The following is a 16,039-nucleotide window of genomic DNA, read 5'->3' on the forward strand; positions in this document are numbered from 1 at the left end:
ATACCCAACTCCCTTATCATTCCTCAAACTCTCTTGCCTTTATATTCCTTTCTCTTATCGTTATTTCATGAACCAACACAACATAAGCATTGATTTCAAACATCCCGTCATTCTGGATTCGTGTCTTCAGAACGAATCTTGATAACTTTTACAACTTAGATTCATAATTCATCATACTCGTCTGCCTTTGTTCTGGCTCTTAAGCTTTTACACTATCTCCATAACCTTGGGAAGTACTTTCCTGAAAACAATTGACTGAACTTAAATCAGTTTATTATAATCTCTTGCTCCGTGCCTTCCTTGGCCTTTCACCAGCGGGTGGTCTCTCTCTTAGGAGGGTAAGTGACAAAACAGTCTTTTGTGGTTCGTCAATCATTTAGAATCTTAAATGATTCATCTATTTCCTTTAGCCAGGCTCTTGCCTCGACTGGGTCAGCTTGTTCCTTGGAACTCTGAGAGCTTAGCGACTTAAAGGTCATGAAAGAATTTCCCACCGCACTGTCTCCTCAGGGTGGTGGTTGGGGATAATAGTCTAAGTTCTCTTTAGACAGGTCCATGAATTGCCGTATAGGGGTACCATCTCGGGTCTCCTGTCCTTACTCGACTTTTGTTTCCTCAGTCTAAATATTTCTTCCTACTCCCCATAATTGGGGTCATCTTACATAATTTAAATCCTCATTTTCCACTTCATCATGTTATGGGTTCCTTTTGTCTTGGTGGCAACCTCCCTGACTATCACGTTCAGGGTTTGCTCTAACTCTTATTCCTCAAACTAGCTTTCATCTAAGATTTCATGTTTAAGCTCTTAAACCTTTGGAACCCAAATTCTATAGGAATACCTCATTATTCCCTTATCATCACTCTCGGTATTAATCTCATACCTATTTATTGGCTCTCTGCCTTCATTCATCACTTTTACTGGCACAATATGTTCTTTTCCAATACTTCGGGCTGTATTGCTATCTCAAACAGCTTTTCGGTACCGGCTCCGGTTACCTTCACTACTATTTCCATTTTCTCAAAATCTCTTATAAACTCTCCAAAAGACATTATCATCTTGAGTCTCTCCTTTTTACTAAGGGCATCAGCCACCATATTGGCTTTCCCCGAATGATAAAGAATCTCCCAATCATAATTCTTGATTAGCTCTAACCGCCTCCTCTGGCGTATGTTGAGCTCTTTCTACGTAAGAATGTACTAGAGCTCCTATGGTTTGTGAATCTCACACTTCTCTCCATACAAGTAGTGCCTCAAATCTTTAGGGCAAAACTATTGCCACGAGCCCAAGCTCATGGGTGGGGATATCGAATTTTAAATTCCCTTAATTGTCTTGACGCAGACGCGATTATCTTAATGTGCTATATAAGAAGCACCCTAATTCCTTATGCGAAGCGTCACTTACAAATCACAAAATCTCATTTTCCATCCGGCAACGCCAACATAGGGAACGTCACCAACCTTTGCTTCGGTTCTTAAAAGTTGTTCTCGCATTTCTCTGTCAATTCGAACTTCTCAGTCTTACGAGTAAGCCGCGCTAAAGGGGCTACTATCTTTACAAACTTGAACGAACCTCTGGTAGTGACCGGCCAATCCTACCTCTGGTAGTCGACCCAACCAGGGTCATCAATTCATCAGTGGTCCTTTATCCAATCTCGTCAGGATCCTCCATGGGATCCTCCTCAGCAACTATCCCTTCTAGGACAACATTCTCAACCGCTACATCCTCAATATCAACATCATCCGGTCCTGCGTTAGGACGCTCTATTGGATCCACAATCTGATCTCCAATTAGTAATAAACATCATCGCGTTGATGTTCCTCAACTTCAGGGTTCGGAGTCCCGCTACCATATACGATAACGAACTACGCTTCTATCGCTACATTTATAAGGGTTCCCATAAGGGTTTTAACTGTCAGTACTACGTTAGGTAGTCCGACTATGAACTTGGCAAGAGTTCTTATTATCTTAGTGAACTTATTATCTTAACGTCCCATCATCTCTGAGGTTTATAACACTTGGCTCTGATACCATTTCTGTAACACCCCCAAATCCGGGGTCGGGGATCCGGGTTGTCACGAGTTCTATTTCCCTTAACAATACCCAATCTTAATAAATAATCAACTACTCTGTACTGTGACCCCAATATACTTATATCTTTCCCAAATACTACTTGAACTACCACCGTTCAAGTTATAATTAGCTTCAAAAGTTCATCACATAGATGAGACTATAAGGCAAGATTTGAATAGATTAAATCTTTAAAATATTATCAAAATAAAATGAAGTTACGAGATACTTCATTTGATGTAAACATCATTTTGAAAACTTGACCCTGCCAACACTCAATAATCGCCCAACCGTAGCCTTTCTATCGAAGTGCTCTGGGTAGTGTTGCAGAAATTATCCAATTGGATGATGAACTCATTACGGGAGTTTGCCGCGCCAGGAAGACCACTTACGATGATCAGTCGTAGTAGTACAACCCCACCATTTTCTACATGTAGAGGAGAACCTGTCGGATTTACTTGTCAACCGAACACTGAACTCCTAAGGAATGGACCGCCTTAGCGGAACTTCCAGGCCATTTGGGCCAATATAATAAGGCTGGGCCGGCGCTACTCGGCCACTTACGCCACTCCTAGTTCAGATGAAATCCATGACTCTGAAACGTAAAGCTCGTCCCCACTTTCCCCAAGTAGAAACTTGTTGATACGGCTCCACCAAGAAGTCGTATCTATTTGGAAAGGAGAACTCACTGATATTTCCCAGGCGATGCCTGTTAATGGATTAACTTGTTCCAAGAATTTTACTTCCCGAGTGTTGGGTAAGTAATCAATTCATTTATCAAAACAGCAACCTTGTTGCGAATATAAAACACACCACAGAGCCGGATCCCTCAGGTTTTGAGCGAGTATTTAAATCCCCTTGAAAAGGAAGATCTTAAATATAAAAATGAGTTTTGGGATCCGCTCTAACTTTTAAAAATCATTTTGAAGACTCGAAAACACTTTATAGAGTGTTTGGAGTAAAGCTGATTTAATGAAGTAAATCAGTCCCCAGAATATTTAGAAAATAACTGAATATTATTATTTAAATAATATTCCCATAAAGAATAATCTTTATAAAAATAATTGAAGTAGAAGTATTAAAACTTATACTTGAAATGGATATCAAATAACCAAAGATATACTTATATGAAAGTACTATCTTTATTTGAATAATCAAAAATAAGTTTGATTATTGACACCTTATTCTTTAATAAAATAAAGAATATATCTCAGCAAATAATCGGAGTCATAGATCCTCAAATGAATATTCAAATAATATTCAATAAATAAAATAAGCTGAGTCATAAGCCCTCGAATGAATATTCGAAATAATATTCAATAAATAAATAAGCTGAGTCATAAGCCCTCGAATGAATATTCGAAATAATATTCAATAAATAAATATAAAGGAGTCATAAGTCCTCGAATGAATATTATAAATAATATTCATTAAATAAAATAATGGAGTCACACATCCTCAAATGAATATCCAAGTAATATTCAATAAATAATATAAAGGAGTCATAAGCCCTCGAATGAATATTCAAATAATATTCAAATAATAAAATAAACTGAGTCATAAGTCCTCGAATAAATACTCAAATTAATATTCAATTAAGTAAAATAAAGGTATCGAATAAACCTTATTCGATCCATAGTTTTAAAAACTATATCCATATATATATAAATATATATATATATAATATACTCGGGAACATCGACTCCCGGTTTAGAAATATGTTCACCTTTTATCCCCTATACTAAGGGTATACGCAACTACTTGCTTATTTCTAGCATAGGTATTATGCAACTATAAGCATTGAAATCAACAGATAGATAACCAGATTACGAAACAGACATGCATATATACCATATCAGCATGCTCCAATATATCGCAAAATTTGCTAATAACAATCATGCACTATCACAAGATAATGCATATACATATATTTACATCACAACAACAGTATATCGGGTAGAAAACTTGCCTGAGCGACTGGGGGTTATGAATGGCTCGGGACGAGTCTGGTAACCTATAAACAACAAGTAAGTTGGAATTAAACCAAAGTCACTTGTAAATCTATACTCTAACCAACTCAGACTCTAACGCTCGTTTTGCGCTTACTGATTCTCTTAAGTCACTCGAGTACCCTCGGCTCCACCATTTTTAATAATTTAACCTTTACGAGTTTTAAGGCGATTCCTTCGCGAGTGTCTTACCAACTTCCTAACACACTTACCATAAATGTTTCATGCATTAATTAACCCTTTTTAGTCTTTAACCTATGTTTCAAAGTAAGGCGAGGGGAAAAGTTTCGTTCGCGAAATGCCGTTACTTGAAACGGTCGTTTCTCCTAAACCGTGCATCGGAATCGAACGAACTACATATCAAAACGAAGCTCATAACATGAGCTATCTAAACATGGCAGTGGTCATAATCTAGCAGGGGGTTCTCAGGTCCTAATGTTATGCACAAAAACAGTCCAAAGAAAATCGGACGTTACGACGGCTATGTTTACGCGATTACCAATGTTTAAACTACTCCAATTAACCACCAACCAACTCATAACCATCAATACAACAAAACTTCACCTAAACCATACCACATCAGTCCATAATCTCCAAGGTTTTCAACTCAAACAACCACAATCACGACCTATGAACTATAATCAAGCTTCAATTACCAAAAACACTTCCAAATCAAACCAAACTACTAATAATCACAATCCATGCTTCTCATTTCACAACACCAACCATTAAACTTACTAACAAATAAAGTAAAGGCTAGGGTTTGAAGTTTATACCTTCCTTGTGAGGTGTTAAGTTGCTAGGAAGCCTTAGGGAGCCTCCTACAAGCTTGATCTTTCCAAAGAAATCAAGAACACAAAGTTAGGCTTTGAAGTTTCTAAAAGTCCGATTTAAAGAACTGTAAAAATGAGGGTCTTACCATGATTATTTGGACGAGACTTGTGAACAAGAGTTGTAGGCCATCTCAATACCTTTCCAATGAGCTATAGAACACAATATTTGAGTGAGAAATGAAGGAGATACAGCAGTTTTAGTGTTCTGGTTCTGTTTTGGCCGAGAGCATGAAGAACAATGCCTTGGTTTCTTTTTGATTTTGATGAAAAATGATTTGCTTGGCTTGGTTGGTTTGATTTTTGTGTTTGTTTTAGTAAATTACCTAGTTGCCCTTGATTTTGTGTGGTTAAAAAGCCACCACATCTCCTTCCTTCCCATGTCATGCTTGTGTCATCCTCATGATGTCATCCTCCCCTCCTTGTCCTCTTCTCATTGGTTGGGTGACATCATCCTCTCTAATCCCTTTGATTAACTTCCTAATTGTTTGCCTAATGACCGCTGATCTGTTATACGGTTCGCTTAACTTTCGTTTTCGTTTATCGTTTGAAGGATCATACCCGGGATCTTATTACTTAGGTTCCCTTAACCTTTCTCAATATATTATATTCCTTTTATGATCCTCTCCTATAATCCTTTAATTTAAATCCTTTTTATCCTGTTACCTTTTTCTCAAATCTTTCCGTATCTAGTGTATTTTCGGGAAAAATCAAAGTGTTCGGATTTGGATTCTGACGATCTTTACATACACTTATATCCCATATAAAGTACTAATAAAATCTCAGAATATCCATATCAGAACCCCTACATAGTGTGGCATGAAAAGTTTTCTCATTCAGCAAAAACACTATTCATAAGGGTTTCAAAAATTTCCCAAAAATTGGGGTTATTACAACCTGTGTCTCTTGTACATGAACCAGTATCTACTGAAGACCCAGACACAAGTGCTGAAATTGATATTTACAATTTAGTTGTGCCTGAGGTTCTCTATTTAGAAGCTCCAACAACAATAAATCCATCAAAAACACCACTTACTGATGCTAATGAAACTCCAGAATTGTCTGCAACACCTTCTCTGTATCTAGATGTTGATGATCAGAATATAGGTGAGCATCAGACTATGGATGTTGATCAAAACTTGGAAGCAGATCAGCACTTAGAGGAGGATGTTGAAGTCTTCATTGCTTCTCATACTGTTCTTTTAACAGAAGATGTTGATTCTGTCAGTTCTGATGCTGTAAATGCTGATGATACTGGTGATGCTGCTATAAATGCAGATGCTGATGAAGCTGGTCCTTCAGGACATGCACCTCAACAGACTATTTCTAAATCTGAACTAGTTAAGAAGTTTGTTCGAGGAGAAGCACCAGTACCTTGGAGTGAAACTCCTAGAGGACGGGAGTGGACTAAGGAATGGAACACAGTCACCTTTGTTCCATCTGAAAAGATTCTTGCTGAGCACTTGGCAAAAGTTAATGAGATGTTAATTAATGATGATTTTAAGACACAGGTTCGAGTCACTGCATTGGGTACTAGACATGTATAAGGTCTACATTCCACAACTCATGCAGAGTTACATAAAATTCAGGAAGAATTGCTCAAGCAAGAAACGGTTAAGAAAATTGACAAGAAAACTTTCTTCCAACCTACCTTTGACATAGTTGCTTACATTGAGAAGATCCAAGAGAAGCAACAGTCTCAGATTGATGATATTTTGAAAAATCAAGCTTCTCAGCAATCTCAACTCGATGAAATCCAATCCTCAGTGGAATTGTTTATCTCTCTTCTCTTACCTACTGATGCCAAAAAGGGGGAGAAGGTAATTAAGTCCAAATGCAAAACTGTCAAGACACTGAAGGGGAAGGATGATGAAAAAGATGACCAGGGAAACTCTGGAATGGGTGGAGGTCATGGTCAAGGTAGTGGTTTCTCATCAAGAAGAACTGAAGCTACAGGTCATAAAACAAGTTCTAATACTGGAAAAAGAATTACTTCTGATACTAGTAAAAGGATAAGTTTTGATGAACTTTTGGATCTTCATGAAGAATTATCAAGACAATTATTTCTTAAGGAAAATCCAGGAATGGACTTTGAGAGTCTGATGGAAGAAGAAGCTAGACTTAAGTCAGAAAAAGTCAATTCTAAATCTGAAGCTTCTGTTGGTAAAAAGAAACTTCCTAAGGCCAAAGGCATTGTGATAAAAGAAAGGACAAATCCTGAAACAATCAAGGTCAAATCACAATTGCAGATAGATCCAAGGTCTAAGGGCAAAGAAAAAGTTGGTGAACCTATAAAGGTTTATGTGCCTCCTCTGGATGAAGAAATTACTGTTATAGATGCTTTTCTTACTCTGACTTCAAGGAAGATTTCTAAGATAACCTCTGACATGGCTCAAGTTGTTCAGAGTCAAGATATAGTTAGTTCTGATATTACAAAGAAGCAAGTAACCTCTGACATAGCTCAAGTTGACTTGATATCAGAAGATAAGAAAAAGGAAACCTCTGACATTGCTCATGTAAAATCCTCAAAGTTACTCCTACCAGGATTCACCAAAGCAAAACAGACTCAACCTTTGAAGACTGCATCAAGTGGTTTTGAAGCAAGAGTGGTTACTGGAAAGGAAACAAGAGATAAATATGGACTGGGTAGTGCGGATGAAAGAAAAGTGCAGAACACAACCAATGATCCAACTTCCTTAAGTGAACCAGGTATTGGAGCAACTCTTGAAAGATTGAATCAACTAGAATCTGTACAGATGGTTTACCATACCTACTTGAAAGAACACATCTTGTTGTACTTCATGACAAATGGTAGGGTTTATCATATAAGGGAAAATGCTATTCCACTGAAGTATTTTGAAGAATTGGAACATGTATTATTCTTACTTCAAGTGAATGATAGAATAACAGAAAGTGCTGCAAACTATTTGAAGAATCAAATTCAGAGACAGAAAAGGCTTTATTCTGTAAAGTCTGACAGCACATACCTTCCAAAGTACAGAGATCACAAGGGTGATATTGTTGAGATGAAGCCTAACTCTGCTAAGATTATAACTACCTTTCTGGGTTATAAGGCTGTAGAATTCAATCTTGAGTCTAACAAGGCGTATTTGATCAGACTGGATCAGGACATAAGGAAAGCTAGAATTAATGATCTCAGGGCTGCTATCTTTCAAACTGGTGAAGATTCTGCAGAACTTAAAGATGCTGAAAGGAGGATGATTGATGAACTCAGATATGCTGAGAGATGTTTGTTAAAGAACTATCTCAGGACAACTCCTGACATCAGAGAGATCAAAAAGTGAAGCCAAGTCAAGATCTACAACTGCTTAAATTACGATATGAATACAGACTGAAGTTGTTATCAGTAGTTAAAGTTGGTAAAGCTTTAAGGACTGTAAGTTGTAGTTATCTAGTCAAATTCTCATGCATTTGTACTTAATATTTTTGACATCATTAAATATCTGTTAAACTTGTATATTATGCTAATTTACAAGTTGGGGGAGATTGTTAGATATATTTGATAATGTCATGACTAATATGATTTATGTTTAGTTTTCAGATCTTACTTAAATAGGACAAATCAGTACTTAACTGAAATCAGCACTTATACTGAAATCAGAACTTAAGTTATCAGTACTTAAGGTTCGGGAGATATTTATCGGAAGATAATATCAGGACTTAAAGGAAACGTTCAGATAAGGAAGGCGGCTGATTGAAAGGAAAAGAAGATCAAGACAAATGTAAGAAGAGATATGCATGAAAAAGGAATTCTATGAAGAATAGAATACTTGGAAGAAAAGATATCTGATTGATATATTTTAGGAAGCAGAATTATATTCTATATCAATTAGCAATTATCTTGTAACTGTGTAGTATATAAACATATACATAGGGTTTACACTATAAGTGTTATCATTATCGAGAATATTATTCATTGTAACCCTAGCAGCTCTCGTGATATTTGTTCATCACTGAGAGAGGACAGTTCCATACTGTAACAGGGTTTATTGCTTTCAATAAAGTTTGTTTTCTGTTACTTGTGTTATTAGAATTCGATTTGATTGTGCTATACACTGTATTCACCCCCTTCTACAGTGTGTTTGACCTAACAAAGTTATCCTTGACTAGGTAATGATAAAAGTGGATATTGGATATATTATGAATCGTGTGAGAAATATGAATAAACTAGATGGGATTTAACCCTCCTATTTTAGGAATGATATTATCGGTCTCTTCTGTGAGCTAGACTATGAAATGTGTGGCCACGCTCAAATGTTGATTTGATATGATAGTCTACTCATTGATCAAGGAAACTTGGATTAAACTATGATGAGGATGACACATTACATGCCTCTAGTTTAATTTATAATATATGGTTAAGGGGATTATATTACATTGTTATTCATGAAAGGTTTAATCGATCATTGATTTAATTATTATTACTTATGTAGCAATAATGTGTTACTAGATACCGCTTATTGTTTATGATTTTATATTAGATTTAAAATTCGTTGCCAACGTAATAATCTATAGGGTCACACACAAAAAATGCTTGAAGAATTATTTAATTTAAATTGGATTTAAATTAAACTAAAGTAGTTCGAATTATTTATAATATTAATTAAGTATGACTTTATTAATTAGATAAATAATGATATTCGAATGTACTAATATCAATTATGAAATTAAGTTGTTAAATAATTAAGTGTGACTTAATTATTTTACAAATAGGAATTTTGAATTAATAATAACTCCTAATTAGTTAAGAGTTATAATTCTTTTTCTACTCTCTATATAATATCTCTTGTGTGTCTGATTTTCGATGAAAGACTTTTACTAAAACTCTAGCCACCAAGAGATAAGATGGGGAGAGCAAGAAGAAATGAGTTGTTGTTAGTACACATTCAATCCTTGAGTTTAAGCATTCGTGTGGATACCGATATAGCGTAGATCGCGAGAGTGGGATGCGTGATGATTGAACAATCTTTAGATATCCATTATTCAACCAATTTGTAAAACTTCTTATGGTAAACAATCTGATCTATGAATTAAATATCTATTTTTCACATGGATTCTGCGGTGGGTTTCAAAAATTCTGGTTTTTCACATTTTTAATTAATTTTTTCGCTGCGTTTATGTGCTCGAAACCCTTCAATACTCCCATCCTTCTTCTTTACAAATAACGTTGGTGCACCCCACGGGGATACACTTGGCCTAATCACTCCCTTATCCAACAACTCATGCAGTTGCTTAGCTAATTCCTTCATCTCTACTGGGGCCATACGATACGGAGCCTTTGAAATTGGTTTTGCCTCGGGTACTAGGTCAATGGAAAATTCTATTTTACGGTCTGGTGGCAATCCTGACAACTCCTCTGGAAAAATGTCTGAAAATTCCCTTACTATTGGAATCTCGTCCAGATTAGGTGCCTCTTCCTCGGTGTCCACTATATTAGCTAAGTAAGCTTCACATCCTTGTCTTAACAATTTCTTTGTCCTCAATACAGAGATAAATGTATTTTCTTATTTCTGTCCTTGATAATTTACCCTGACATTATCCTCTATAAACATCACAATCCTCTTCTTCTTACAGTCAATATTTTCCTTATGTTCAGACAACCAATCCATTCCTAAAATTAAGTCAAACTCTCCTAGCTCAAAAGGTATTAGGTCCACCAAAACAGAGTGCCCTAGGATCTCTAATTGACACTTAGGACAAAATTGATTCACTGAGACTTTATCTTGGTTGGCCATTTCTATGGTCAAGGGTTCAACTAAATCTTCCAACATTAAATCCATTTTATTCACACAATCCCTCGATATAAAAGACTTAGATGCTCCTGAATCAAACAAAACTTTAGCAGGTACAGAGTTGAGAAAAAGCGTACTTGCAACTACATCTGATTCCTCAGCAGTGGATCTCTTGGTCATCTTAAAGGTCCTAGCTCTAGCCGTACTGGATGCTGGTCCTTGGGATGAGCTACCTCCAACACTGCCTTGAGTAACAGTCTTACAACTCCTAGAAATTTTCCCAACCGTACCACAGTTATAGCAAGTAACTCTTGGATTCTCTGGGTTGCATTCCGACGCGTAATTACTTTTCTTACCATATTTGAAACATTGAACATTCTCTTTGTACTGACCAATGTGTCTCTTTCCACATAACTTACAATCCACCACCGGCTTGACTGACTTGGTTGGAGTGGAAGCAACTGAAGTGGTACTAGGCATAGCCTGTGGAAAGTTCCGTCTCCTGAATCTTCTATTCATATTCCTTCAAAATCGCTTCTGAAACTTCTGACTGGATTCTTCTTGATCCGCCTTATCCGTCGCACCCTCATATTTTCTATTTTTATCACCCGTTTCCTTAGTGCCTAACTTCTGATCACTCTCTATTACTAGAGCGGCCTGTGTAGCGCCCTTCAAACCCGGGTTAGAAGTTTGGGGTCCACACACACGTACACACACCTTATTTATAACCTGCTTATAACAATAATAAAGATAACAATAATATGTAGTGACCCTATTTACCAACTACCACGGATCACAACAGGCTAAAGTATGCACACAAGCCACACATCTACTTATATTACATACCGTTCAAATCCCAATCATTCAAACTCAAACTGAGTGTTAAACTTTATTATAAACTTTTACAGACTTAAATTATTCCAAAAGAAGCCTACTAACTCAGCTTTCTCAACCTGAATCCCTAGCTCTCGCGCTGGACTGGGGATCCTCGTTACCAACTGGTTCCTTTTTAGCTGGAAAGAATATAAACAACATCGCACAAATGAGCTAACTAGCTCAGAAAGTCACAATGACAAAACTGAGAATAATGATCATCAATAGAACATAATTATGATATCAAGTGAATAATGGATTATGATTTAGAATTGGATATTATACTTTTAATTTAAAAACCAAGGTTAGGTTGCTGATCAGTCACGCACTAACCCCGAGCAAGGCACACAACATTGCTCTAGCTACTGGATCCAAGGCACACATTGGCCTAACTTGACCATTATATGGTCTGACCACGAATCTGGTCCACAATTTTATAAAAACAATCCAATTCTAACATAATGACAGAATAAGCAATAATAAACAATAACCAGAATCATTAACAACAATGAATGTTTAACAATGAAAGGGTTTCAATCCTTGTAAGGATCAATAAGGTAATTTCAAAGCTTGGATGCTGTGTAATGAAAGAATTGGATAACAAAGGAATCAATATTTCAGGGTTTCAAGAATTTGGTCTTTCAAAGCATAAGATACCATGGATTGAGTATATAAGTAATTCAGTTCAGCGTTTGGTATTTAGTTTGTATATATTTGTGGAGTAGTATCGTAGATTCATGGTTCGTGTTTGGGTATACAATAATCAATGGTTTGGAAAGAATCAGGTTACGGCTCAAGATCATTCTCTGGAATCAGGGTTTAGGTTTCTGTGCTTCAAAGCACTTGCAATATCACAGGATTATCAAGTACCACAATATCTCGAGAAAGTTCAGAACACTTGCCTGGTACTAGCTTACTATTCTGCACTCGCTTCCAATCACAATCGTCTTACTCCTCAACTACCTGTTTCCCTTTCCTACGCCTTGCCTCTTCTGCTCACATATCATAAACATCAATCAAAAATCGACTCATAGAGTTCTATTCAACACATACTTCTATCTACCCTTCGTTTTACCCAAATCCGATTAACGGATTGAAAGTTATGTAATAATCAAGTAAACACCGAATATATAGACTGATAGTTAATCAACAAGTCACATATAGCACATAATACATCACGTACTTAATGATATATTATTTATAAAGAAGTCTCGGGTCATAAATAGGCTTTCGGGTATTTAAAATGATTTTTAAAACATTTTTCGGAATTAAAACGGGTCGTTGGATCAATTTCGGGTTAACAAACAGGGTTCGGTTGGCCAATTCTGGCTCCGAAACAATTTTATACTAATTATCGAGCCTTGGAAATAATTTAGAATAATATTTTAAAGCTCGAAACTATTTTTCGGAATTTTTTAAATCATTTTTAAGTAATTATATCTAAATAAATAATTAATTAAAATCAATTAATAATTAATTAAATCAATTAATCAATTAATTTCCAAATTAATTGACTGATTAATCGATTAAAAATTAACTGAAATTAATTAACTAATTAATTCAGATTTATTTCTGAATTAAAAATAATTTTTGGAATTAAAATACTAATTTTTAGAATTTTTAGAAATTAAAAACGAATTTTTATAATAAAAATAAATAGGAAATATGATTTTTAAACATTTTTAAAACAGGAATCCAATTTTTGCAAAGTCTGGAAACCTGGGGGACCAAACTTCATCGTTTTCAAAAGTATAGGGACCAAACTGCAATTTTGCAGTTCCAGTCGCCGGAAAATCGGGGGTGGCCGGAGAATTCACCTCCGGCATCCTCCCCCCACCATCACCTCCAGAATTAAACTACACAACACCAGGAACCTATATCTGCAATCAAAATTCATCAATAACCCCAGACTTGGCCGAAATTTGATCAAGAAACTCGCTGGTTTCCGGTGGGTTCGACGTAAACTTCAAAACACAACTCCCTTCACTACTAGAAAAAGTAGAATAGACATCGCCTCTTAGACATCAGTTGCTTTTTTTACCGATGTAAAAGGTGTTTTTTACATCGGTTTTGGGGAACCGATGTCTTTTATAGTTATAAACATCAGTTTTTTATCCCAGCCGATGTTATAGGTCTATTATAAAAAAAATTAATCAACGCGCCTTCCCCGTTTCCTCTCCCTTAGCCAAATATTTCATTCCCTCTTTAAACTCCCCCCGTTTTTTACCTTCTGAAATTTTAAGTACTCATTTCCCCCTCTTCTTTTTTTAACTATACACTAAAAATCAAAATCAAAATACACATATGCAGATCTAAAAACTTAAAACCAAAAATAAAAAAGAACAACTTTCATCTCTCTCGAAGAACAACTCTCTCGAGAAAAAAATCCCTCTCTCTCTCCAGATTGTGCTCTATGGAAGACTCACTCGTCTCCTCTCTTTATGTTCTCTCTGGTCTCTCTGCTCGCTCTACTCTATCTTTTGGTCGGAGTTTGAAAAGGTCGGAGGTTGAATTGGGTACGCTCAAATCTAAGTTTAAAGGTTAAAGATGCGAAGACTTAAAGCTCAAATCAGAGTTTAAAGCTCAAGTCGTAGGTCAATCATGAATTAAGTAAGCCTGAAACCCTAATTTTTAATTTGGGGATTTCGATTTGAAACCTAGTTTGAATAATTGTTTCAATTGAGCATGTTAATCTTTTTTTTAGTTGAGTAGTTCTTTGAATTTTTTATATACATTTTATATGTAGTGTGTGTTAGTGTTATCTAATCTTGTGTAAGACTCACTGAGTTATTATTAATATATATATATATATATGTGTGTATTTATGTGTTTATATTGTGTAATTTATCAGCTGATGGGTGGATAGGCATCAGCCCCTACTTCAGTAATTGATTGTGGTCTTGAGGTTTTTGGTGATTTAGCAAAAATTTGTCCTGCATTTTTTTCTATTTTTAGATGTGTAGAATATCTTGAATTATGCCCCCTCTCCCCCACCCCTCTCTCTCAAATTGTGCTTTCATTTTGTTTATGCAATTATCCTCAAAAGTCCTGTATGGGTTTTGTTCATCTATATTCAACTTTTTCTGAATATCTTGTTTGTTTCTAGATATCTGGAAAGTTATTTGATTCTGGCCCAAGACGAAGCACTAGACTTTCCGGGGAATCGGGACCCAGCACAGGCTCAAACGCCACATTATTTACTGGGAATGGAACCAGCCACGCTAAGCATCTCGGTGGCTCAAAGTTGAGCTCTGTTTCATTTCGTTCTGTGACATTTAGAAAGGGGCAAGCTCGGGCTTCTGAAACTTTTGATGAAGGTGCTATAGTTTGATCATTTCATGTTTCAGTTTTTAGCTTCCTTGTTTACTGTGGATGTTCTCCATATTTTTACTGATTACATTTAGCACAACTATGCAAGTTTGAACAAGGGAGTTGCAAGATTTCATATAATTAATTCTTTGAGATATACAAGATGGTCATTATCAAAACTTAAAAGTATATTTTATGGGTGCATAATTATACATTATAGTACATGTTTAATTCTAGTCGAGTATATATTAATATGGAGCCATCTTCTATGCAAGCAAGAAATAGTAAGTGACTCATCTCCATATTTCGGCTCTACCCTGAGTAGTATCTCCAAACAGGTTTGTCCATCAGTGATGGATGGATGGGGCTTTTGTGTTTTACTACCTGAATTTGACCATTTAGAAGTCCCAGTCAAGTAGTTCTTGATAAAATTTATAATTTAATCATTATTTAAGATGTAGCTACCTTCCTTGTCCCTCATAATTTTATTCAACCCTTTTTAAGGCTGCCTTTTTAATTTTAAGAATTTCCTTTGTTTTATTTATTTCCAAAATTATATCACTTGTACTGTTTTTGCTCTATCAAGCTAATTATGCCAATTTTCAATGTTTTAGGGGTTCAACATGAGAGTTATGATGATTTACATCAAAGCATGACAACAACTTCTACCCCATCTCTTGCATGTGATAACAAATCTCATTAATAAGGGATCTTATTGGCCTCGGGGGGGGGCTATTCTGAGTGAGTCACAATATTAGACTTGGTTTCAAGTCCGATAATTTACATCCAAGTCTGATGTTGCTTTCAACGTCTGATGTTGAATAAAAATAGACATTGATATAAGATCCCTGGAGTGTCATTTTCGTTGATATGTCTGATGATTTACCGGAGGATCGCGATCCTGTTCATTCTTGGAGTGTCATTTTCGTTGTTTTGTTCTTCGTTGTTGCAGGTTCGAGTTTCGCCTTGCATTTCGGTTTGTATTTTATTTTATTTTGCTTTTAAAATTTTTTGTTTAGTGAAATATTGAAAACATGTTAGGTTTGTGCAATTTTAGCTTTCAGTTGAGTTTCGAGTTTTGCATTATGTGCTGGTTATTATGTTTTTGCAAGTTGTCAGATTCTGTCAAATTGACGCCTATTTGGAGAATAATTTGATTATCTTATGGTCCTCGTGTTGGATGAACGAGTCACGAGG

This window comes from Apium graveolens, chromosome 1 (genome assembly GCF_009905375.1).
Source record: "Apium graveolens cultivar Ventura chromosome 1, ASM990537v1, whole genome shotgun sequence".
Taxonomy (NCBI): domain Eukaryota; kingdom Viridiplantae; phylum Streptophyta; class Magnoliopsida; order Apiales; family Apiaceae; genus Apium; species Apium graveolens.